Here is a 27,680-nt window from a genome sequence, read left to right as displayed (position 1 = left end):
GGCAAATCTGCCTTCTACCCCCACCCCAGAGCACAAGCACCAGGTATAGGAAAAGAGGTACTGACACCTGACGGGATCCCTGCATCCCAGATCTGTGCTTTCTCACTGCTCCTGAAGCTGGGAGAGACGCGCACTCACACAGGGGTCTCCGCGCAAGTCCACTGATCTCACATCAAGTGTGCAGTGTCCATTATCCCCCCAACCATGGTGTGGGCTTTATGAATTCTATAAGACCTGAGGGGGAGATGTTGGTAAGTTCCATACAACAAAGCAGACATTAGATGTCTACCAGTAACATCTGGGCAATACAATTTAAAATGTCAAAATAAGCAGGATAAAAAAGAACTTGCACGTGTATTTGCATCTGTATATTTCAGATTTTCTGTTTTATGTGAAAATATAGTTTAATGTTTATAAGGAAACTGAATTAATAATCATATTGAGATGGGATTTGCAGAATTACGGTATTAAAACACACCGTTTTTTGAAATGTATAACTTTGCACACACACAACGAGTGTTTACCTATTGACCTCTTATTAAAAATGAGTTCTCAAACCAGTACTTCAAAGTTTTTAACACATCCACTAATTCCTTATAGAGATCACAGAGCACAGAAGAGAGAGACACATTTTTACTCATTTCTTTTATGCTGTGTCTACATAATGCTCCTAATTTCTTACAGAATTCACTGAGTTCTAAAATAGATCTTAAAATCCAAATTTCAGCTTTCATCATTCAGGTGGCTTCGTTTTGCCCTTCATCTTTGTTAATAATTGTCACTCCATCCATCGCTCCTATAGTTCTGCACCTAATTTTGTGAATAGATAAAAGGGAAGCTTTTAGTGGTTCTGTGCAGCCCAAATTCTCTGGCCTGTTTCTGGCTCTCAGCCTTTATTGCCAAAGGCGTGAAGATCAAAAGATGCTCTTTGCTGAAGTGTTTACTGCCTGGTAACATACCCTCTCACAACAAAGGAGTTCATTATTTACATCTAACATGAAAGAAAAAGTTCCAAAGTAAAAAGGCCTGCATCAGACAGACGCAAGTGATAGCATTTTCTTGCCCCCCACTCATGAAAATTCACATCATTAACACCCAGTCAATCCAAATGTTCTCAAGTGCAAAAACCATCCCTCAGGGAGGGGGTGCAGCTTTGGCTTCCTTCTGCAGTTCCTTGGCTTCACTCATCCCTTCAATCTTCCCCAACAGGGTGGTGACATGGGTTCATTTCACAAGCACAGAGAGACCTCGCGACAGTCTGTGGAAACATGAACCATTATTTACACTGGAAAGAATGACTGGGAGCAGCTGTGCCCAGCAGTAGACAGAATGAGAGGCAGAAAACGGGGCTGTGTCGCCAATCTGTTATCATCGTAGTAACTAATGGAGAGGAATAAAATGGATTACCAGCACTAAATCCAACTGGGAGGTTTCTGATGCTGCTGTAGGACACTGGCTTCTCACAGTTTATGATATCATCAGACTTCTTGATGAATTTACAGTCTGGTAATCCTGCCATGGCATCAGTTTTCCACACGCCGATCCACGGAATCTAAGTCAATTCGGCAAATGAACAGGACTAGGGAACTCTACTGGTCAAGTTTATTTCAACCTAAGGGAAAGCAAAGACTGGTTGTCTTTCTATTCCTTATCTAATTTATTAAGCCCATGAAAAGACATGTTTGAATGGCACCTTTTCCCATGCTTTGCATATTCATCAATACTTTTTATGTCTCTGCATTATTATTATCTGGTTCCTGTCAGAACCAGTTCCCTCTGATTAATAATATTTGCACTGATTCACTTACTGCTTAACTATATTATTGATGTTTAACCATTTTATCCATTTGTTGACTACACTCCTCGTCAGTGTACTAATCTATGCCTAATCCACATTTGCCTGACTACATAACCTAGGAACTAGGTCTACATAATTCTGCCTGTGCAAGACTCGCCAAGAGTGAACACATGGCTTTTTAGGATGACCTAAATCCAGCGGCTCCACTGTCATCATTCATTCATGCTAGGAAGTTGCTCTGCTCCCTTCTATGAAAAAGAAGTTGCAGGGAGAGGGCTGCTCTTGGCAGTAGGAGAGTCTGTGGGTGCCACAGACCGTACTCCAGACCTTCCCATAATTCCACAGGGTAAGGCCCTGATGAAGTCACCTAGCCCAAAGCTACAGCCCACCCAGGGTTCTGTCCCCACACTCTGGTACTAACTTAGATCAAGGAATGGCCACAGGACAGATACTGATGGGGGAAGTGGCAATTTTGGAAGTGAGCCTCAGAGAGATCAAGGGAATCTAACATATTATATTTTCATCTGCATCTCCTGTGAGACCTGGTTCCTGAATCCCAGACCTGTATTTCTACCTGGATTCTACAGACACCTCATACTCAACATATAGAAAAAGAGGACTCCACCTCTCTTTCCAAATTGACTTCTTTTCTTGCATGGTGATCTCTGTCACTGGTTCCAGCAAGCCACACTCTCTAAGTGTCAAAACCTGTCAATTCTTGCTGTTAAATATCTCTGTGTAAATATTTACACTCTCTCCCCTTCAGTCACCTGGCTAGGACCACTGCCAAGCCCTATTCCTTCACATGGATGACTACAGCAGCTTCCTAACTCATCTTCCTGACACTAGTCTTTTCCCCCTTAATTGCATCCTTACAGACATTTATCCATAATTTGTTCATGGCACTTTGCTGCTTAAAATCTTTCAATGGCTGGCTCACAACATGTAGGATAATGTTTAAGTTCTTTAAAGTGGTAAAAAGTCCCTCAAGACCCACCCCAGCTTCTGACTTACCTCTATCACTCTCTATTCCAAACTCTACCTCTCCCACTATCCCGATTCATGTCCCATCTGCAGAATGCCTTGTCATTTTCTGAGTGACTGTGTTCCTTGCTCTTCCTCACTTCTGTGACCCTGTATGTGCAATGTCTAGAATTCCCTTCCCTGCTTGTCTACTAGCAAACTCCTACAAGAAAACCAGGGACACACTAGGTTCCAGTTAAACAAGGAGGCAGATAAAGTATTCTGCCATTAAGAAGTCTGGGAGTGGGGCCGACCCCGTGGCATAGCGGTTAAGTGCGTGCACTCTGCTGCTGGCAGCCCGGGTTCGGATCCCAGGCACACACCGATGCACCGCTTGTCAAGCCATGCTGTGGCGGCCTCCCATATAAAGTGGAGGAAGACAAGCACAGATGTTAGCCCAGGGCCAGTCTTCCTCAGCAAAAAGAGGAGGATTGGCATGGATGTTAGCTCAGGGCTGATCTTCCTCACAAAAAAAAAAAAAAAAAGTCTGGGAGTGAAGGAGAACACAACAGAAAGGGGTCGGGAAGCACAGAGCATGTAGGTATGAGACTTGAGGAACAACTAGGGAACCACATTCATTTCCTTTACGGCATTTATCTCAGTTTATTATACATTTGAGAGGAGTTCAGTCTCACACCTCCCACATCGTTAAGGCTTAAAAAGGGCAGTGGGGGTAGGGTGGGATTCCCTACTCAGAGACAGACTGCAGGCTCGGGAGCCACACTGCCAAGGTCTGAAACTGGGCTCTACTACTTATCAGATGACCTTGAGCAAGTTATTTATTATTCCTGTGCTTCCAATTCCTTAGCTGCTAAATGGTAACCTACTTCAGAAGGTAGTTTTGAGAATGAATGAGTTAATACATGCAAAGTATGAGGCTGAACAGTATAGCTTGAACATTGTTTTTTTTTTTTGAGGAAGATTATCCTTGAGCTAACATCTGTTGCCAATCCTTCTCTTTTTTTGCTGAGGAAGATTGGCCCTGGGCTAACATCCGTGCCTATCTTCCTCTTCTTTATATGGGACACCGCCACAGCATAGCTTTGATAAGCGGTGCGTAGGTCTGTGCCCGGAATCCGAACCCATGAACCCCAGGCCGTCAGAGCAGAGTGCGCAAACTTAACTGTTATGCCACCAGGCCAGCCCCTACTTTGGACATTTTTATAGGTCAAAATGCTCAAATATCAGCTAGTTCATACGGATTAACCAAACATTTAAAACAATGCCTAACAAATAGCATACATTCAAAAAGTGTTATTATTTCTTCTCATAGATGCTTCTAAACCCTTACGCCCTAATGCCCCTGGTGTAACAGCCCCTCATTTGTTGAGGTTTATATCACCCAACGGTCTTCTCTCATTGATGTCCCCTTACTAATCTCCTGGTTCCTTTACAAGAAGACTAGGGCACTAGGCTACAACCTTTAACGTATCCCTGTCCTCTCGCCATCCTGGGTGGCTTTGTATCCACCTGGACAACCCATCCAATTCCTCCCCTTCTTCACCTCCAGGGTCACCCCCATCAAGGTCATACCCTGGAATTGATCATCAAGTGGGGCTGGGCTCCCATCTAATATCCAAAGATGACCACAATCTCTGATCCTTCCAGTCCTGTCTTGCCTTTGCTCTCACTACTTCTGCTCTACAATCCCAGGAAAACCATACTTTCTTGACCCTTCTCCTGGTCTCACTGCTTTACCCAGCTGGGAAAGCACGGCTCATCACCCAAACCACTCTCTCACCAATATCTTCAACTACATTGGACGTCCGTCCTTTTGCTTCACTTCTTTAACAAAACTTCAATACAGGATCAATTAAAAAATACACTTTCTGTATTTCTATGACCCAGCTGTTGAACACAGTTGGAGAAAATCAGCTTTCAGAATGATGCCACTATAAATTTATAGCCCTCAATCTCAAGCAGGCAATCAACTCTGCTCAGTCTCTTACTCATCCTTGCTTAGCCTTCTCTTATTTTACTCAGCAACATTTCAAAACTGTCATCATGCTTGAGATCCCAACCAAAGCCTCATCCTTCTCAGCAGCTGACATCATTTTCTACTTCGATGAGACAATTACACACACATTAGCTCAGCATCCTACCCCCTCCCCTTCCTAGACCTCTCTGGACCTATCCTTGCATGCTTTCTTCCAGTTCAGAGGATGAGGTCTCCTTCCTCTGGGTCAAGGCCCTGCTCTCCACTCATGGCCCCAATCTTCTTTCATCTCTCCTAGGACCTTGTTCCATCAATCATCCCCTTTATTTCCTAAATCTTCAACCTCTCACTGCCTGTTTGCTCTTTCCCCGAAGTGCAAAAGCCTATTTAAATCTTTCAGCATATTAAAGTAATTTTTTTTTCTTCTTGAACCTGGGTTGCCCCCTAGGAACCATCCTCTTTCTTCTCTTCTAAGCCAAGTCACTTGAAAGACAGGTCTATGCTAGCTCAGCTTTCTCACCCATCCCAGTTACTCTACAACAAGCCACAATCTGACTTCTGGCCTGGCCATTGCACTAAAAACTTCTCTCATGAGCCCACCAACAAACTCCATAATGCTCTACCTGATGGACATGTATCAAATGTCTCTTTTATTTTTTTCTTATTTCTCTGTCTTTTCCTTTCCAGTCTCCCTCAAGGGTTCTTCTTCTATTGTTTGCCCCTTAAATGTTTGTATTGCTCAAGGCTTCACACTTGGTGCTTTGCTCATTCTACATACTCTGCGTGTGCAATTTCATTTGCTCTTGATTTTAAACACCACTGATATGGGGTGACTTCCAAATGTGTATTTCTGGCCCAGATTCTCTCTCAATGCCTACCACATTTATTTACTTGGATAGCCCAAAGGGACATAAACCCAACATACCATTCATTCAGTTTTTTAAAAAATATTTATTGATGACCCACACTTCATACTAATATTCAGCAGTAAACAAGACAGCAAGATAGGCTCTTTTTATCTTAAGCCTTGTTTCTCCGAGTAAACTTTAGGCTATAATAATATCAAACTTTCTGTAGTTTGCCATTTTCTTTTGAAAGAAGACTAAACACTGGAGGCCTTTGAACATGCTAATCTTTCAGCCTGGAATTCCCTTTCCATGTTCTTTTCAATTTTTAAGGCTTTAGGAGAAGTCTTGCCCTCCAGGAAGCCTTCTCTAAATTCCTACGCTGAGCTAAGTGTCCTTGGTCACTGCATTCACTAGGATGTGCTAAAACTATCTATTTGCACATGTCTTCCCCACTGGATCTTCAGGGCAGGACTTACGTCTCTCCAATGAACAGTGGACTGCTTGGTACACCGGTAATAAACGTTTGGGATTACTGAGCTAGATGTAATCCTTCCCCTCTTTAAACAGTGTGGTACTTTTCTAACTCTCCCTAGGACTGCTGCATGCATCTACTTGTAAATCTCACTCCCTTCTTCTAGCTAACGCCAGTTTAACTTTCTTGAGCATGCTGTGCCTCTCATTCTCCACACTCCTCAAAATCATTATAATAGGCACTCAAGAACTATTGATTGACTTGAGCTGAAATGAACAGAACAAACACTCCCATATGTACATCTTCTATCTCTGGAATCCTTTAGTGGTGTTGTGTACTTCATGGCTAAGATTTCCCAGTGTCTTTCTGCCACATCCAAGGTCCAAAATAGTGCTATCAAAGATGTTCTGATTGTTCCTCAAGCTCTGGATGTGTCATAAGAGAGCACTCTGATCATATATAGGAGATCTCCCAACCATGAATGTGGACTCACCATATTTCATCAATTCACAAAACAAGGAGGAAAGATGGGATTCTTAGTGGAATAAAAAATTCATTTGATCCACTGGATCACTATGTACCATATGTCTTCCTGCAATGCATTAAATTCAGGCTGTCATGGCCTAAGTTCATTTCTAAAAAATAAATACTTATATTCATTTCTCATAAGAAGCTTCACTCTCAAGATATATAAAATTCTTTGAGCTCTCTGTGAAAGGAATGATGTAAACACAAGACATTATTACTAACGTTATCCTTTAGATAACCTCATGAGGTAAGTATTAATGTCAGAAGGAATATTATTTTACAGGCGAAGTCAGCTGATTTGCTCAAAGTCAGAGGTAGTGATAAGAGCCAAGAACATACTCCAAGAGTCCTGTGCTTGTATCCACTGCCAGACCTAATCCAAGCTTTTCAAACAGTTTTTCTTAGTGTGTGAAGAGAGTATAAGAACTCTATTCTTTCTTTCTTGGACTGTTCTTGCCCCATCCTTCTTTCCCTCTTATCAATTTTTCCTTCTTAAAAGGGAGCCAAAAGAGAATGGAATGGTCACCTTGCAGCATCTGGGGTAGTAGAGAGGTTCAATCAGGCATACTCCATCTAACTTCTATCCAGAGCTCTCAATCAAGGCAGCTCAGAGCTCTGCCAGCTTGAGTTAATTCAGTTCAAGTATACTGCTGAGCATGCAGCACAGCATGCTCCACTGAATTCATTCTCCTCAGTTATGTCTCCTACAGGTGGCCCATATAACTTAACAGAAATCCACTCTCCAAATAGTGTTTCAAATCTGACACACTATATTTATTAGGATGATTCTCATTAAGTCTCCAAACTATTTTGATGGGTCTTGCACAACAGCAATCTTCTTTTCTTATGGAGAAGTAGAAATCTGCTAGACTGAATTACATCTAGTTCCATGCCCTAAAGCTTTCACAGCCAAAAAAAAAAAATCAGTTGTCTGGAAGGATGCAGGACTTAGCTTGAGAAGGAGAAGAGGAAGGAGAATAAGAAAGTGAAGAAGATAAAAAAGAGAAGGAAGACGAGGGGGAACAACTCTTTTCTTTGTAAAAGCAAACAGACAAAAAAACCCAGTAACTTGTTTCTTATATTTAGGAAGAAGTGCAAAAATTTGTTCAAGTGCTGCATCTGATGACTGATATGTTTAGATTCTGGGGAAGGGCATAACATCATTTATTAATAAGTGATTAAGGACTGACTGTATACTATGCACTGGGGATACAAAGATGGATAGAAATGTCAACTATCACCATTCACAGAGATAATAGCTTTAATTGCTAGCAGGCATTTATGCAGTGGAAACAGAGAGGAGGGAACTTGAAAGGTCATTAGGCCTTCATTTTGTCTTTCTTAACCTCAGTCCAGGTAGGCAGCACAGTCTAGAATGAAGATTTGTAACCTAGAGACAACAGACTGAGTTTCACTGGGATAAAGACCACATCCCTCCTTCCCACTGGTTCGCACATAACTATAACATCCACTGGTGTGCTGATAAATGGTTAACAACTGGCTCTCTGGAAAAAAAATCCTGAATTGCAGCATTTGCCGATTTCCATGGTGCAAATATTTCCTTGATGGCTGATTTCAAGCTACCAACAAGACATCGCTGAAGAGGGGGCAGAAAAGAGAACAGACAACCTCAAGAGCACAGTGTAGTAAAATAATTAGGAAGTGGTGACTTTTGCGCACTTGTATCTTCGTTTTCAAGAACTTGTTTAACTGCCATTGAAAGAATCTGATTTTTAATAACAACGTATTTAACAAACAGTCCACAAAGTTCTTGAAAATGTAACAGTCGCAAGCCAGTAAGGACCAGCTCCAACATACCACTGGACTCACACCCTAGGCACGCCCAGGGGGGCAGGGGTAGTAATCCAGATCCTTGTTTATTAAAAAGCTGTTCCTCGCTTCACTCCCTGTTGTCCTCTTCCTGTCCTACCCCAGACCAAAATCAGAAACAACTATGCCCCTGTCTGCCTCCAGTGACTCTCAGTAACTTACACCACCCCTCCACCAGGAAGAGAGACCTCGCAGCCTTGTGCTGAGGTCCCAGAGACTGGGTTTGCGGATCACTATTAACTTTATAAACACTGCACAAATGGGGCTACTGTTATTACTGTTACTCAGTGCTCTACCCTCCACAGTTTGATTTAAGATGCCACCACATTTAAATTTTCAAGCTTCAAAGTATTCATAGTATCAGCAGATTTTCAGGTGAGGCGGGACGGGAGATGCAAAAAGGAAGGGCTGCTGGTGGGGGAGCCTACTTCACCCCGAGAGAGAGAGATCTGCCCTGAGCTGACCATTTCAACTCGTGGCCCTTTCAAATCCCTGCTTAGGTGCCTTTCCAATCTACTTCTGAGTTAAGAAACAATATCGCTCAGGACTACTTATAAATTGTGAAAATTTTATTTACCTCTTTTAAAAGATATTGTGAGACAGAGCCCTGTAAATATCCATTTCTCTGTTAAAACACAAACATATCTAGAAAAGTATCTGAGAGAAATTCAGAGCTACAAATTTATTATTTATCTCAATTCCGAAGGTCCCTGAGAGAACACGATGCTACATCCACAGACCACATGATGCTGGAAGCAGCATCTGCCCCAGCATCCAACTGAGCAACACACATAATGCCACAGCCACACTGATAACAACTTCCTCCAACTTTTCATCCTTGATAAAAATGATAAAACTCCCACTTATACAAAGCACACAAGCAAGAAGGTCATGAACTGCTTAGCCTCAAAAGAAAAATACCTAATATATTGGCTGTTTCACAATTTAAGCTTATATCTTTTATCTCACGGCAGGGACTAAGTGATATGTTTGGCTAGTAGGATTTAAATTTCTTCAGAAAACATATTCTCCTGGACCAATGTAATCTTTCAAGGTAATTGCCAGAAAATACATTTATTTACAACTTTATAAATTTATGATTTACCATTTTCTATTTATAGATACGGTAGATTTTTCTAAATATATTAGGTACTCCAATAAATACAATGAAAAGGGTCATGTTTCTTTTCTGTTTGAAGAACAGTTTTCATACACAAAGTCTTCTAAAGTCAGGGAAATTACTGTGTCACTGCACGATGGGACTGGTGTCCCACCGATCTGACGTTAACTTAGGGAAGCATTTTCCGATTGTTGCTGGAAACTCAGCGGAGTTGGGAGGGGTATGCAGATACGATCCCCTGGGCAGCCGGGCAGTGCCTGGGCCAGTCAGTGGCCTCGGGGACTCCTTGCTTCCTCTGCCCTCCAAAAGCCTCCTCTGTTTACCCTGATGTCCTAAACAAACACCACATTTTCTCTGTGAGCCACACTGGAAAACACAGGCTGAGGAGCACTAGCTTAGGGAATACCAACTTCCTTTTGGCGCCTGACACACTCACAGATCACTGTAAGAGCTTGATTCATTGAGCTGGTGGGCGTGATAGGGTGCAAAGAACAGAGATGGGAACAAGATTTGGGTTGTGGCTCAGGCTTCCTCACTACCTAGCCCTGAACCCTGAGCAGATCACTTTACCTGTCAGGACCTCGACAGCCTCAGCTGTAACAAGGCTGATTGGCCTCCATCTTCTTTAAGGGACCGTCCAACTGGAGACCCCTATGTCCATGAGCATGATCAGCCTCATACTGGGCTAGGTGCTGCAGGGGAAACTTTGAGCAGACAGACACTGCCCCTTTTCCAAGGAACCTGTAATCCAGCTAGAGATGAGGTCATTAATGAAGATAAATAGTAGTTAGCAAAAGTAAAATCTAACTGAATTGTAATGAGTTTGGAGGACTGAGAATCATCAATGCTTGTAATACCTCAATGGCACTTCCTATTGGGCATATAAATCTACAAAGTGAATTTGCATCACAGAAGTAGTCTATGACCTCTGCTTTTATTTAATCATGCAATAGAATAATCATCATGTTCAAACACTCAAACATGTGCTCAAAGATATAAACTCATGTGAATTTAAGAGATCAGTTTCACCTTGGTTGTACCCAGGAGCTCTGGCCTAGCCTATTAACACTTTAATTATGATACATTTTAATTAAGTCAAACAAACTGATGCATGATCAGATAACACTGACCAAGGCAAGGAGGAGTGCTAAGAGTCCTCCTCTGAAAAAAATTCAAACATTCCACTCATTCAACGTTCTTTGCTATTTTTCCAATCCTTTCAAGCAGTTGTTCCCACCTCACTTCTTTTTGGACCCACAGAGACCTAATCCCTTTACTCGTCTGCTAGATCCTTAGGCATCAGCCCACTCCTATTCTCACTTCTTTTCCCACCCAAAGTAGGCTCCATGGATCATCACTTCAATCTCTCTCTCACTTATTTTCATCCCTTCTGTCCCCAAGAAGCACTGGTCTGCACACACTCAACAGAGGATCAATCAACCTTAGAGAACAACCACACGGGTTTGAAAACTGGGGAAACTGTTCATTCATGGCTGCCAGCACCAGCTGGCCTGGCTGGAAACACTGCTGGGCAAGTCCATCTCCCTAGGAGTAAGGGTACTTCAAACCTTCTCTGGCTCACTGTTACCCTAATTATCCTACCCTCTCTAGGCAGGCTAACTCCTCTTTGACAGTGGCCAGAGGCAGGGAGATCAACTGAGGCTGCAGGCAGCCACAGCTGCTAATAACCCCAGGCTAACCCCTGAAAGCCACCAGGAGAGTGACCTCCTCCATTTAGAGATGGGTGGGGGGAGGGGGGAGTAGGGGGGCGGCTGGCGGCAGGGGGAGGTGTGAAATGTGGATTTGAATACTGGCTTTATTTCCGCTGGTCACAACCGTACCAGTGAATGTGTGGTTGTGACCATCATCAGTGGGCAGGAACCATGTCTAAAGACGTCTTTAATTTTGCAGGCTCAGTCCATCTCCTTTTTCTCTAACTTAAATCTTTTCCCACATGTTCTTAGGGCCTGGAATCAAATCCTAGCTCTGCCACTTAGCTTTCTAACCTCTGGTAAGTTATTTAAACTCTCTGTATCTGGGGACAATACCTTCCTCATAGAGTTAATGTGGCCATTAAATTTGTTAGCGTAACAGGGCCAAGCCCACAGTACTATGTAAGTATTTGCTATTATGATTATCGTTGTTGTCCTACGTCTAGAAGTCACCCAAATTTTCTAACAGCCATAAGAATGTTAAAACTGTATTATCTCTTTCTTCCTCTTGTTTCTCTAAATATATTGTTGAAGGAGAAATGGTCTTCCTACTGAATGAGCCATATCTAACCCTAGCGATTGAATACATTTTTTCTATAACAACAAAACATAATATGCAAAATATTTCCAAACCTATGTGACCTCAAACAGAACCTGTTATGTTTCTCATAGTTATTGTGTAACCAAGAGAACAATAAATATCCTTCCTGATCAGGACTATCCATCATTTTCCACTCTCCTGTAATGTCTGACCCCATCTCCCCACCCACCACTTGTCAGCCCTATTTTCTATCCCAGCACTTCTGGATCTTTATCCACACTCAACACCTCCCCAGTTAGTGCCTCACCCAGACTGAATCATCCTCACTTCCTTGAACTCCCCATGTACACTCTTCTCTCCCCTTCAGCCTTTCCAACGAGCTGGTCCTCTACCTAGAAAACCCTCCTTTCCTCCTTTATCCGGCTCACTTGGGTAACTCATAGTAAGTATTCTTGTGGACTTCGATTATACAGTGCATCCTCCAGAAAACTTTCCTTGACACCCTCAATCTCCAATCACCAAGGCTGAATTTGGTGCCCCTTCTATAGCCCTTATCACTCTATTATTAATTAGATCAGCAGTTCCCCGGGGGAAGGGATCACAGCCTACTTTGTCCTCACTGCTTCCCTAGTTTCTAGCTGTGTTTAACAAATACATAGTCTGTACTCTGCAAAGGGACAAATGAACTATAACATAAGAAAATAGTTTGACAGACCTAGATGTCTGACACCTAAGAAGGGAACAAGGCAAGGTCACCGCCATTGTCTTCAAACATCTATAAGCATCATGGAAGGAGGAGAATATTTATTCTATGTAGCTTCAGAAAGAGACACCAGGACCAACGGTGTAGGCTCTGGGGTGCCACATTTCAAAACAAAACAATGAAGAACTTTCTGAAATGTAGAGCATGAGATACTCTGGCCAGTATTCAGCTGCACATAACTGGAGGGGTTCACACAGGGGCTGGCAAAAATGAACTGGGTGGTGTCTAGTCTCCTTGCAAAGCTAAGATTTCATGACTCATAAAATTCTACTTCTGGGCACCTGAGTATGCATATGCAGGATTAGAGTTGCCCTGGATGCATAAAAGAGAAGATCAAAGGGTACAGATTAACATCACCATGGGCCTGCCACACCATGGAGTAGTGGGGCAAAAGAATAGTCAGAGCATTGTAAATAAAACAAAGTAATCCAACCCCAAACCCAGCATTCCAACACAGGGACGAGACTGGCAAGAGGCAATCCAGGTCCCCTGGGGCATTCTCCACACTACCTCCCTCATCCTGGAGGAGGCAATTTAACTTTACAGCTTTCAAGAAACTTCCCATTAGAAGCGGTTTCAACTTTAGATTTATTGCATTTTCCAAGGTTACGTCATTCGGGCTGTGCATAATCCAGAGGGACTCAAGGGGCCACACTGTAAACTGTGACAATAAATATTAACGAATATCATGCCTGATAAAACCTGCAATCTGCACACACGCACGCACACATGCACCCACACAAAAAGGGACTTTTCACCTTATATGGTTACTCTAAAAAATTGACTCTTTTTACATTCCACTTTGTTGGTCTGCCAAATACGCAGAGTACATCTACTTTTAAAAACACCAATTAAAAATATTAACAACACAAAAATATATAAACGGTGGTTCAGAGCCAAGGGCACATAAATTGACATGGATTCAGACAGTAAGTAAACATAAAATGAGTAACATAAACTACTACATCATCCATAAGGAAGCATGAACAATAGCCCTCAATGTGAAAATAATCCTCCCCCACCCCCATCCCAGCACCCCAACTCCCCAGCCCAGAGGGCAAGGTAATGAAGGAGACAGGTAAAGTGATTGGAAGAGGAAGGGATGGAGGAAGGGGCCCAAGAACGACTTGGGCAAGACCTGTAGGAGATGGTGAGGAGGAGGAGGAGGCAATCTCATTTTACATTGTCCCCTCGGGCAGCCCCACAGGGATTCATATTCCTCACCAGAAATGTGGCATCTACAAGTGTTCAAAAATCTCAAACACTTGGGCTGCGTAACTGAGGAGCAGCTGGGGAAAGAGGGCTGGCTGGGAGTTACAGTCCTTGGATTAACATTACCATTACTATTATTATCCAGGTCCTGCCACTTAACTTTTCTGAGCCTCAGTTTCCTCATGTGTAAAATGGGGATCCTAAAACCTACCTCATGGCGTTGTTGAGGTAAACAGCTAAAACCAGGTGTGCAAAGGTGACTAACCTAGCTAGAAAAATACACAGCACCCTCAATGATTTTGTTTGTTTGGAGAGAAAAGGACTACTTCCCTGTCTGGTACCTGGCAGGTTGACCTACCACTATTTTTCCAGTGTTGAACTTAGCCAAGGTCATGGTGGAACCCATCAGTATAAAATTGAGAGGCATGATGCTGTATACACTGTAGACAATTAATGTCTGAAGGAAGGAGGCAGGAAAAGATGAAAGGTGAAAGAAAGAACTAGGCATAGTCCCAACATTTCTTCTTGCAAGAGGGATAGACATACACCCTCAATGCCATTCCCCTGCACCTCCTGGGGGTGGTCTGAGTCTTATTCCTACCAGGTGAATGAGCTGGAGTCTCAGCCAGAGAACCATGCTCATAACCTTACTGTTGGTAATTCTAAAAGAATTACATTAGTACAATTCGTTCCTTTAATTGTTCTGTACACAATTATCCCACACTCTCTGGGAGCTAATTTGATAGTTCACTGGAGACTCAAGATTGCTCTATCTTTGGAGGCTGTTAGAAATAAAGTGTCTTTATTACAATTAACTTTGTTTCTTCCATCTCTAAAGCCTTTTTATGGGCTGTGGCATTTTGGTCTATGGATTACTAAAATCAATTTATCAGTCTGCAAAAGAAATTTTATACGTGGAAAACCAAGGCTCAGGAAAGTCCAGAGAATTGATGCAACCCTTCTAAATAAGGAATTAGAATGAGATAAAAATTAAGAAACCTAATTCCCCTTCATCTTTCTTATATTTATATAGAACCTAGAATATTTAAGGTTTGGGGAAAATGGGAACTGCCTGAACATTCATATAATGACATTTAAAAAAAATTCTGATTACATCCTAACATGCTTTCTAATTCTATTAGATTTATAACATATTTCAATAATTTATCTGATGAAAAAAATAAAGGATCAAATGTCTATCAAGACATGACAATTTGCTATGCTATTACTCAGAAAAACTCAGTAATGCAAAGGTCATTATCCCCACCTTACAGATAAAAAAGCCTTGCTTAGAACTATCTGATGGCTTCCCACTGCCTAAAGCACAAAGTAAAAACTTCTTAAGACACTAGATGAGTTCAGCACGGCTCTCTCTCCAGTTCATTCTGGTGTCTTCCCTTGTCCCTCCGCTGTCTCCTCTGCTGCATCACAAGCCTCCCCACAACTACCAGCTCTAGCCCCACGATCTGCTCTGCAGTTCCCCTAACAAGCTCTACTAGGTCACGCCCCTGTGCCTAGGATGCCCTCTCTGCCCCCACATACCTTCTTCCCATGCATGAACATCGAGATTCCAGTCAAGCTTCACTTCCAGTATTTTATGAAATGCTATCTCAGTCTACCAAGGGTAGATCTCCCATGACTTCTTCCTGGGGATCCCTCCTACCCTTCTGTGGTGCATACAACATGGCACACTTCTTCCTGATTCACAAACATCTCCTCTCTCCGTAGGTTCTGTGAAAGGCAGGATAGAGTCCTATGTAAGCACGTTTTCCTCAAGGCCTCAGTAACACACTGCTGCTTCGTGGTCGGTGTGACAAGCCCTAGCTCTATATCTTCACGGCTCTGCCCAACTGGGGGCAGTAAAAACAGACACTGGGTAGCTGATTATTTTCCCCTTCTCTTACTATTCCCTTAAATTCAAATTAAATCTTGTTCATTTTACTTCTAACAAACAAACAAAAAAAAGGCAAACTAACACAGTATAGGGGCAAATGAGATCAGGGGAGCGGATGGCTCAGTTCTGTACAAGGAAGAGAGAGAGTGACAGGCAGGCTGACTACTGTAGCTTAACCTTCAGTCCGAGGACTGAACCACTCTGCAGAGGTTCACAGGAGGCCCCAAGGGGATAAATTCCAATTATATTATGGTATTGACAAAGTGATTAAAACCACTGTTTTGTTCCTACAAGACTTCGGATGATACTACCACACAGAAACATAATGAGGATCTTGTATATATATGCAAATACATATTTTGTGTTAGTGTTTCAAGAAATGTCATAACTATTTGTGAAAAACCAGAACATTCTGGCTCCAAGTCTTGGTTGGGTTGGCCTTTCTTCAACTAGATACTATCTGTTAGTGCTTAGAATGTGTGGAAATTGGAACTTTTAAGAATAGGCTGCTATGCATACAATGCATGCAGTTCTTTCACCACTTTCACTACTTTCCAGACTTTCTCACTGGCTTGGCCTTTCGTTTGTACCAATATCTTACTGCCAAATCAGAACACCCTGATGAATGTTTTCAAGTCATTCCTCTGCTTTTAAACAATATCTTTTGTCGTATACTACATTAAAAAAAAAGACTAAGAGGAGGTTCCTGGATTTGGAAATCAGGAAGCCACTGGTGAGGGCAGAAGCTGGACTATAAGGAGGGAATGGGAAGCTAAGGGACTAACAGAATGAGTTTAGGCACTGTGAAGAAGGGAGATAAATTGGCAGTTAGAGGAGGAACAGTGAAAGTGAAGATTTTATTAAAGAAAAGGACAATGGATATGTTACAAAGTTATAGAAAAAGAATCAGCAGTAAGAAAAAAACTATAGGAACACAGGAAAAGGAGGTATCTGATGGGGCAAGATTCCAGAGAAGGTGCCTGTGATCCAAAGCTCAGATGAGCAGACAGACGTAGAAACCAAGAGGAATGTTCTTTTAAGATAGGAAGAAAAGAAAATGTGTAAAGAAGGGGAGAGGTTTTGGGGGTGGAGGGAGGGGAGGAAGAAAGAATGGTTACTTGTGAAGGGCAAGAATGGTGAGGGAGGGAGTGGAAGGGAGGGAGTGAGAAGAGTGACAAGGGTTTGGAATCATGGTTTAGGAATGAGACAGATTCCTAAAGGAATGTATAAAACTATTATTGATAGTAGGGGCCCATTTGAAGCTGAAAGCTTAAATACATATTCTTTAAGTCAGTCAGTCAGTTGGTCAACGAACACTTACTGAGCCATTCCGGAGTGCCAGGCACCATGCAGCCTTAGCCAAGAAGGACTCCAGGGTCCAGTCAAGAAGTCAGGCAAGTAAACAAACCATAAGGCAATGCAGCAACCTCTACGTTAGAGGTCTACATAGGATACATGGAAGAAGAGAGAAGATGCATTTAATCCAGGGGTGAGGAGAGTTATATAGTTTCCTGGAGAGGGAGTTCCTTAAATTATTAACATAGTCCTATCTGTAAACTGTGAGAATGGAGAATGGGCCATTGGGAACTCCATCTCATTACCCTCCAGGATACACTAATGAGGAAGGCATATAACCATACCCCATGAAATCAAGAATGCCACACATCAGGACGGAGGGATCTTGACCATCAGTGCCTGAGGATGTAATTTTCACGATCACCAGTGAGTTCAACAGGCAAGACTGACAAGAGTTCCACAGGAATATGACAGAAACAAAAACTTTCACAAGCAACAAAGGGTCTGGCTGTGCCTGTATATCTTGTTAGAGGCCTCAAGCACTGCTGCGAATGATTCTGGGGAACTGGCTTCCTGATTCAACTTGGGCCACTCAATTCTGGTTTAACAATTACTTGTATTCTATTATCCCCTGGCGCCAAGCACAAAACAAATATTTTCTTAAATGTCTTTGCTAAAAAATCAATTATCTGGGCTTTGTTTCCATCTTAAAAATGCTGTAGGTATCTTACCTTTCCATGAGAAACAAATATTCCAAAGGCCTCCCTGTTTATACTCCTTGTCATTTACAACTCTGAAAATCAAAGTATGCACTCAGCTTTGCTAATGGGCTCTGTTCCGTCCTCCGTGTGAGATACCACTTCATTACTGTAGAGACGACTGAGTTCTGACCTAAGATTTCTTAATAGGAAAAACAGCACTCCATGGCTAGAATGGTATGGTCACAGAATTGGAAAGACCTGGAAACCACTTGTGTAATCGCTTAGGTGATGAAGGACAAATTACCCAGTACTTGACCTAACTTGGTGTTTTAAGTGAGAGAAGATACCCTTTCATTTACCATTTATATAACAGAATCTTTGTAATAGTGGACCAGATAGTGGAACAGTGGGATTTTTCCATTCGAAGTGCTTTTGCCTCTGCTGTGCTGTACTAACTGTAGCTAACATTTACTGAGGCTTATCATGTGCCAGGCACAGGGCTAAGCACTTTACAAGGATTATCTCATTTTGTCCTTACAATAATCCTAAGAGATTGGTGTCATTATTATTCTTACTTTACGATGAGGAAATTGAGGCTTCGAGAAGCTGAGAGCCAAGTAAAGTTTGAGTTCCCGTTTTGATTTTGCCATTAATTGCTGTGTGACCGTCATCAGGTTACCTAATCTCACATGTCTGTGTGTAAACTGGCAACAAGGACCATACCCACCTCACGAGGTGGATGGGAGGATTACATGAGATACTGGCCCACAGCATATCTGCCATGGATCTGTTTTTCCTTTTGGAGGTACTGTGGGGTCCCAGAAAGAACCTGGCTATGGAATCAGATGACTGGGCTCAAAGCCCAGCTCTGCTACTTGTTAGCTATGTGACGTTGGGCCTGTACTTCACCTCTTGGAGCCTCAATTTCCTCACCTATAAAATATGAAGACCAGGGCCGGCCCCGTGGCTTAGCGGTTAAGCGCTCGCGCTCCGCTGCTGGCGGCCCGGGTTGGGATCCCGGGCGTGCACCGACACACCGCTTCTCCAGCCATGCTGAGGCCGAGTCCCACGTACAGCAACTAGAAAGATGTGCAACTATGACGTACAACTATCTACTGGGGCTTTGGGGGGAAAAATAAATAAATAAAATTATTAAAAAAAAAAAAAATGAAGACCAATACCTGCACCTCACAGAGTTACTGAAAGATTAAGTGAGATGATCCCTCATAATGAGCTTACTTAGCCAAAGGCTGCTAGAAACTGAGATGCCATCTCCTTTTCCTCTTTGAGGGTTACATGGTAACCCTCTTAAGAGTATAACAAAAATAAGGAATGGGACTTCTAAGACAACTGCAGGGGAGGTTTAAGAGACCTACTATGTGGGAAAGGAGGCCCTAGTCAACCACAGAGCAGGTCAGTGTGGGAGGCTGCCCTGCTGCCTTCCGATTCCAGCATGGGTAGATTAGTTGGGCACCAAGGAAAAGACATGAGTCCCCATAAAAGGGTATAACTGAACAAGCTAGCTAATCGTTCATGCAGAATGCTTGAGGCAGTTATCTATCAATATCAACTGAATTCCTAGGAAGGCTATCATTGTGCTTTCATATCTATGAAAAGCACCTTCCAGTAGAAATGATGAATAAGAAGGGGTTCAAAGATATTTATAGCATCTTCTTACGAGCAGGATAATGGGGACAGCACTTACAAAGATACTGATAAAGTCACCTTAGAAGAGACTGATTGGATTTGATTTATTCTTTTCAAAATAGAGATTTACTCAAAGGTAAAATGGTCCACTGTGTCATGAAATAGAGACAGATCAACTGCCACCTTTCTGGGAAACAATTTTCATATAACTCCAATCCAGACAAAAGAATGTAGAGTCATCTGTACCTCAAATGACTCTCTCAAAACCTCTGCACCATTCACACCTGGGAACCGGGTTGCCTACCCAATTTCTCAGTTCACGGTAGATCTAGAAGCAAAAACCAGAAATAGGGTTGAAGATGGAAGCAGGTGAGAGGAGCAAATAAATGACTGGTTATAATTTGACACAGAGGAGGTAGAAAACAAAATACAAAAAGATATTATTATTTAATACCTCAAATGCTGTTCATATAAATAACACTGAACTTTAAGTGAGCAGGGAAGTATGGATTTACCTTTAAAAATATCCACCTAACTTTAAACTTTATTTATAAAAAAAAGTTCTGGCACTTGACAGGAAAACAGTTCTTGGAAAATTCACCTTGCCAGACACCTGGTTCAATAACAAAAACCAAATCAATAAAATGTTATTCTGGATTCTTTCCAAATCTATCTACAATTCTATGGCCCATTTTGGAGATACACTTCTACTATAGTGTTCACTGTCATTATGCAGCAGAAAAACAACTCAAAATATACAGATTAACATCCTCAACCATCTCAACTGATTCAAATTAAATATGTGAGAAAAAATTCCTATATTTCCCCTTGGGAATATTAATGAGCATTTTAATAAAAAACCAAAGTGTTTCTGTTTTCTTCCTTCTTCACTCAAAACTAGTAAACACAGACATTATAAGGAAATGTGGGTGGGAAGAGGACATGTATGCTTCCTCTACAGCTCTCTCTCTGCGCGTATGTGTGTAAAAGCTGTGTACCTATTTCTACAAGAACTGTAGCACAGTGTTTTCTAGCACCAGAAGTTTAATAAACTGAGAATATAAATGATCCATACCATGCGGCTTCTATTCCGCAATGACTAAAATCAACCATGAATGAACACTACACAGATCCTGAATACTTTACACAGTGGTTCCAAGAGTTGGAAATTTCTGGGCTGGGGATAGGATCAGCCAGAAAATTCTTTTGTTTCTTGGATCTGAACAGACAAAATGACTGCTGAAGAACAGATGAGGAAAATATTCGAATTCTGCAGTACAATACTATAATTTGCTCATTATGAAAATACTTAGGAATCTAGCTAAAGCCAAAAATAATTCCATTAAAATTGCCCTAGTTTGATTTAGGACACAAATTTTGTAATCAGAGACTACATCAGATCTCAAATAGGACTTGCCTCTTATTCCCCTTATTAAATCAACGAAGAACTCACATCTATAGGAGGCTGTGGTCTATGTAACATCAAGGCTCTCACAGCGTCTGGTGGAGCCTGTGCCACATCTATATGTTCTATGTAACAGCTTCAAAGTCAATCCTAGGTCTTAGGTACAGTTACACATATCCCACCAGAATAAATAATAACTTTGTGAACAAATTTCATCTAAAGGGGTGGGGAATCACTCTCTCAGATTGATTTATTCATAGGTTCCCTCATGATTGCTTCGTAACATCATCTAAGGCAGGGATCAGCAAAATATGGCTGTTTTGGTAAATAAAGGTTTTTGGAACACAGCCATGGCCATTTATTTGTGCATTGCTCAACGGCTGCTTTCTGGCATGACAGAACTGAGTAGTTGTGGCAGAAACGGCATGGCCTGCAAAGCCTAAAAAAGTTATTATTTGGCTCTTTACAGAAAAAGTTTGCTGGTCCCTGACCTAAAGGCACCTGTTGGACCAGTTAGTCACTGAATGTCATTAGGAGAAAGGCGCCATGTAGCCAAGCTCGACATGTTGGGGTGGCGGTGTGGCAGGGGAGGTGGTTGGGCAGAAACAGTGCCACACCAGCACTTGCTTCATTGCTTTCTCCTATCTTTCTCTAATATCCAACAGATTTGTAAACACACAGGCTTTGCTAGATTAAGTCCATATGAATTTTGCCAGGGAGACTGGACTGAAACCAAATCTAGTCATTTGATGATGAGACAAATTCATTCATTTATTCGATAGACTGAGTACATACTATGTGCAGAGTACCAGGGACATAATGGTGAGCAAACAGACTATGTCTGCACTTATGGAACTAACAGTCCAGTGGGGGAGGCTGAAATTCTTTAGATAATACAGATGTATATAAAATTGCTGTATAATTGGTGTAAGAAAGGTCATGGTGCCACTAGAGTATATAATGGAGTTATAACCTAGTCAAAAAGGTCAGAGAGGACTTCTTGAAGAATTCTCACTAGAGCTGAGGGTTGAGGGCTGAGCAGGAGTTGTTAACTGGGTGAAGAGCAGAGGGAAGTGGTCCAAGCAGAGAGCACAAGGTGGGCAAAGGCCTAGGGGCGGGAGGGAGAATGCCGAGTGAAGCTACTAAAATAGGGCCAGCACATTTGGAACAGAAAGAGTGAAGAAGGGAGGAGTACGAGGTGGAATTGTGGGCCAGATCAAGCAGGGCTGTGGAGGTCCTATTAACAAGTTTTGAGTTATTCTAAGGGCAGAGTTAAACCTAGTGATCCCTGGGTGGCAGCCTTTCTCCTTAACACCACTAATGTCTTCATGATCAGTTAGCATTTTTCTCCTTTCTCCTTTCCTATCCTTCTTTTAAAAATCCTGAGCCAAAAGCAAGCTCCATTTTGAATATTCACGTATGGCTTCATCATATTCAATGAGTAAAAAACAAAAAGAAAAACAAGATAACACGGGTCCGGCCCAGCAGCACAATGGTTAAGTTCGCGTGCTCCACTTTGGTGGCCCGGGGTTTGCAGGTTCGGATCCCAGGCGCAGACCTACGCACTGCTTATCAAGCCATGCTGTGGCAGGCGTCCCACATACAAAGTAGAGGAAGATGGGCACAGATGTTAGCTCAGTGACAATCTTCCTCAGCAAAAAGAGGAGGATTGGCAACAGATGTTAGCTCAAGGCTAATCTTCCTTACAAAAAAAAAAAAAAGAAAAGAAAAATAAGATGATAAAGAATTTACTTGTACATCTTAAACTATTACAATGTTATATGTCAACTATATCTCAAAAAAACTGGGAAAAATAATAGAAAAGCAAAAAACAACAAGAAAGAATTTACTAAGTAGCTTTGTGACTGTATTAAACATGCAAAAAGAGAATTCTGTGGGCTGCCTCCATTTCTCTTCCCATCTGTGGAGGTGAGTGGGTAAGAATATTCACTCAGCTGTGGGCTGCTTCCTGCTGGAAACAGCAAATTTTTAAACTTCAATTATACTATTTGATGAATAGCGTTTTGTAGCTGAAAGGCAAGGAAAGGCACTAGGGGAGACTAGTGAAATAGGAGGTAATACAGAGAAGTGAAAAAATCCCAGGAACAGGACATGTGAACATGGCTTAGCCACTTACTAACTGTGTGACCTTGGGCAAATTACTTAATTTTTCTGAGTTCTGGTTTCCCCATCTGTAAAAATGAGAATAATCAGGTGTCCATCACGGAGTTGTTATGAGGATTAAATAAGATAATGTAAAAGTCGCTAACGTCTCATAGGAGATCTGATATGGTTTTCTCTTTTCCCAATAGTATAGTCTATTTCTGATGTATATCATGGGACAGGGAAAGCGGGGCAAGTGGCAATAGAAGATGGAGACAAGGAAGCAGAGGTGAAAAAAGTCTTATCTGCACTTACAGTGGGTGGCCCATTGTTGGTTTATGTGCTCTGTAAACTTGACTGACTTTGTTCTCTAACCTATGACTCAAACTGACTAATACTTTAAATGACCTTATCCCCAATCCTTCTAAGCAGGTAACAAAAATACATAAACTCAAATGTAGAGATGTACCTTTGATTATGAAATTAAAAGTTATTCTGGATAATATTTAATGACATATTCGAGAACACTTATAAATTAAAAAACAGCAACAACAATAAAGCTTAGCCTGACACCGCCCCCCTCTTCCCAATATGTGCATGTGTGCTGCACGTGGGCTGCTCAGAATGTCATTGGCAATCACTGCGACTGGCTTTAAGGTAAAGATTAGCAATATCAAAGGAAATAATGGTTTCTACATATGAAATCAGTCTCACTCCAATTCTCAGAAGAACTAAAAAGTAAAAATTAAACTTTAGACATAGAATGGCTTAAAGAATCACTACAAATGTTTTATTGTACAACTCTAATCATCTTTTAAATGTGTTACACCTTTCTGATTCGGAGATTTTGTACTCTTACGAAAACATGAAGTACTCTGAAGTGTAGCCAGGTTAGTGCTCTGAGAAGGAGCCCAAGGTTGCTGTTGGATTGTTTGTTTTTTTCCTTCTTTCAACTGATAAAAGGCACTGAGAGTGAAATGGCCTATTCAAGGTGGTATTATAGGCGGAAGCATAGACAGTCATGATTCCTGGCTTCCCCAAATGAAGACTCGAACTGTGTTATGAAACTGAGCATTTAGACAAAGCTGAAGGACAGAAATCTAAAGCATATTTCAATACTTAAACAAGAAGCCATTTGCCAGTTATGGAAGATTTTATTTAAAGTTACTTTATTAAAAACAAACCAACTAAACAGTACTAATACATCAAAATAGAATTTGGGGAAATAGCCTAAGGTTTCCTCACAGGCCTAGGCTCAGCATTTTTAGAACCAGGATCTTACAATGGCAAAATTTTCTTCAGTTATACTCTTAATGATAAATCACTCTGGCCACTTGCTCAGTTTGGGAGGAACTTTTCCCTGCTTTCACATTTAGGAAATCTTCCAAACTCTCTGAAATTTACTCACCACAACTTATATTATCAGGTGGCACTCAACTAATAACAGTGTCATGGGAAACAGAATGGCAAAAGAATTCTGGACACATCTTCAAAGAACTGGCCATGTTTTTAAGACCATACAGTTATGAAAAATGAGCACGTGTAGAGCGAATGTGTGCTTGTCAGAGAGGGTGTAGAGAGAGTGTGTACTGAGAGGGTGTAGACAGAGGGTATACTGAGAGGGTGTACAGAGAGGGTGCCCCTCCCTGGTGTCTGCTGGGAAGGAGCTGGGCAAACCCATCTCCAAGCTCTTCCAACTCTGACGATGTTTTGATTCTCAGACTCTTTTCTATGCCAATCTTATCCTTGTCTGCACATCTTAAGCCATGTAACAATTTAATTTTTGGTACACTGCTTAGTAACCATGTTTTACACACAAAGTACTGTCTTTTGGTAACAAAGGAGCATTAAAGTGGTGACACACTCACTCTAGAGATCAGAAACAGAATGCTATTGCTTTAAAAGGAAAAATATTTCTATCTTACCACCACCAATGTCTATAAAGCTTCTTTTGAAATATACTCCCCAAGTCTGTTTGAAATATACTCTGTTTGAAATATACTCCCCAAGTCTGATTCTCATCTTTTGAATTCAAGTCTACATGATGAAGTAATCTGTAAATATAATAGCAGCCCCTTCCATGAAGGGAAAACGTTTGTCAAAATAAATGTCCTTCCACTGTTAAAGATGAATTACTCGGACACATATTCCAATTCTTATCTCATTTCCAAATTCTCAACTTTCATGGCCTGAAAAGGTGGCACAGTGGTCTACTCTAACAGTATCTAATGATTTCTATATTTATATTTTATCTTAAAGTGTTCAAAACAATTTCATATTTTTAATTTGGTAAAGGGGAAAGAATTTAGAGGGGAGACAGAATAACGATTATGAGTTGTGATTAAATCCCACAGAGACCAAAATCATGACTTTAACATAACAAATAGATATTTTTCTGAGCCAGGGGCAGTTCTCATGGACTCCGGCCAGTTTCATACAGTTCAGACAAGTGGTCAAGGTTCCTTGTTAGCTCTGGATCCCTTCTGGATCCATAGAATATGGGCCTCTAACATGAAAATGGGGGGAAGGGGGAAGGAAGGACCCAAAAAAGAATGGTTAACTAAGCACCCAGTAGAATGCTTACATTGATAATGGCATCATCACACAACGAAATTCTATGCAGCCATTACAAATTGTGGTATGGAAGAATAATGACAATGGATAATGTTCCCCAAACAACATGCAAATTATAATGGACACAGAAGAGAAGAAAGCCTAGAAGAAACTATGCAAAAAGATGAAGAGCAGAAATCTCAGCATGTTGGATTAAGGATAAATTTCTTTATATTCTTTATGCTTGCTTCCCCATTTTCAGCGCTTAACACATATTACTTTCTAAAATAGGAAATTTTTTTTCCTAATTTTGTCTTCTCTCTTTGGCAGGAAAGGGAGAAGAAAAGAACATTACCATAATAATAAAGCACTCATAGCAGAAGGCAGGCAAGGAAGGGTTAGCACCTGCGCAACAAATGTGCTGCACCCCTCTGGTGGAGAGAGCACTTATACTTGGCAATCCGGTGCTTTCTGTGATAGAGCCAGCAAACTTCTATTTTAAAAACTATAGATCTTCCTCCACTTATGATGGGGTTACGTCCTGATAAACCCATCCTAAGTTGAAATATTGTACATCAAAAATGGATTTAATACACCTAACCTACCGCACATCATAGCTTAGCCCAGCTGCCTTTAACGTGCTCAGAATGCTTACGTTAGCCTACAGTTGGGCAAAATCATCTAACACAAAGCCTATTTTACAATAAAGCGTTGACTGCCTCATCTAATTTGCTGAATACTCTACTGAAAGCGAGATAGAATGGCTGTGTGGGGACAGAAGGGTTGTCAGTGCATCTGTTGTTCACCCTCGTGATCGCAGGACTGACTGGGAGCTGCACTCGCCGTAGCTGCCCAGCATCACGAGAGAGGATCGGACCGCATATTGATAGCCTGGGAAAAGAGCACAGTTCAAAATTCCAAGTACGGTTTCTACTGAATGTGTGTTGCTTTCGCACTATCGTTATGTCGAATCATCATAGGTCTGGGACTGTCTGTATAGCCAACATGCCAGAAGAAGCAGTCTCTACTAAGAGCTAAAAATAAGAATACTCTGGATCTAGGCCTCAGCACATGGCCACCGCCAAGTTAAACTGCAATCATTTCTCACCTGAAAGTAATTCTGGTGTGTATGGTAACGTACGGAAGAGAGCAGGGTGGCTGCACGAAGTCTCTTATGACACTAATAAAAAAATGCATCCTTTAGTTTTTAAGATCAACAGTCTGTAAGGCTAAATGCCTTCAGCCCACTCCTCAGCTGCAACTGCAACTAACAGGGAGTTCTGATCCAGACTGAAACCATGTGGATCAGGAAACGTAGCACTGAAAAGTTCAATAACAAGACAACAGGAGCCTCGCATCTAGCTGCTACAACCAAGACCTTCAGACACTGTTTACCCATCCTTTCCAGGATGAGAACTCATTTTCTGTAACGAAAAGTTTCCTAATTCCCCACTGATAGTAGTTATAGCTTTTCCTATTCATGGACTGAAAGAAGAGATAACCACAAAAGCATACAGCAGATTCAGAAAACATTTAAATGGCTCGTCTGCTATCAATCACAATAGTATCCATAGCTATTCTGCAGACACATTACATACTCAGTGTCTCACAATGCTTTTGGAATACGGATTGGAAGGCCCCTTTGACAACTTTGAAAAATCTCAGGAGTTCAGGTTCACAGGTTGAGAACCACTACCGCAAAGCCCGTATTATGTAATGGACCAAGGCCATAATCTCAAGAACTTGATCTTTCCAATGGTTATCACTAGAAATACAGCTATCAACCACCTGCATGCGCACACTCACAAAAGAAATACACGATATCATGGTGAGGTGCTAGGGAGAAGAAATGAAAACAGCCATGAATGAGTCACACGCTGTGGGCACCGAAGTGTATATGGTACTTCTGAGCCCGAGGGTTTCTTCTGTTGGCTCTGTGACAGAGGTTTAGCACAGGAGGCAGGGACTTGAAAGCAGGGGGTGTGTGTGGGAAGGTCTTTTCTAAAAACCATGGGGTAAAGTTGCCTTCTTTTTCCTTATAAAGCCTTCCTGCGTCAACAGGCTGCCTGCCCCCAACCCAGCAAAAACAGAAGTGGCCTCTAAATGCCAAAAGAATAATTGTCTGGGCTTTGCATGCTAAAATTGACTTGGCAAGCTCTCCACCTTGCAAAGAACACAAAGAGCTTAGTTTAGTCTATGTGTAAATGCTTCACAATCATTACCAAACATGCTCAAGGGAGGGTAATGATTCTGTCTCCCCCCTTAACTGTAAACTTCTGACATCCATTTATTTACTTG

General features: G+C 41.7%; 1 protein-coding gene and 1 long non-coding RNA gene across 4 annotated transcripts in view; both read right to left on the bottom strand.

Moving 5' to 3' along the window:
- Positions 1-27,680, bottom strand: part of CMSS1 (cms1 ribosomal small subunit homolog) — a 353,891-nt gene that overhangs the window by 192,727 nt on the left and 133,484 nt on the right. The gene's annotated exons all lie outside the window — the stretch shown is intronic.
- Positions 620-15,765, bottom strand: LOC131414666 (uncharacterized). Its single transcript, XR_009222213.1, has 2 exons — positions 15,326-15,765; positions 620-1,612 (listed from the first exon to the last, which is right to left on the bottom strand). It is a non-coding gene; the product is annotated as an uncharacterized LOC131414666 (long non-coding RNA).

Source organism: Diceros bicornis, chromosome 15 (genome assembly GCF_020826845.1).
Source record: "Diceros bicornis minor isolate mBicDic1 chromosome 15, mDicBic1.mat.cur, whole genome shotgun sequence".
In the NCBI taxonomy this organism is placed as follows: Eukaryota; Metazoa; Chordata; class Mammalia; order Perissodactyla; family Rhinocerotidae; genus Diceros; species Diceros bicornis.
Note: the sequence above shows the minus strand (reverse complement) of the source record. Positions and strands in the feature narration are given on the sequence as shown.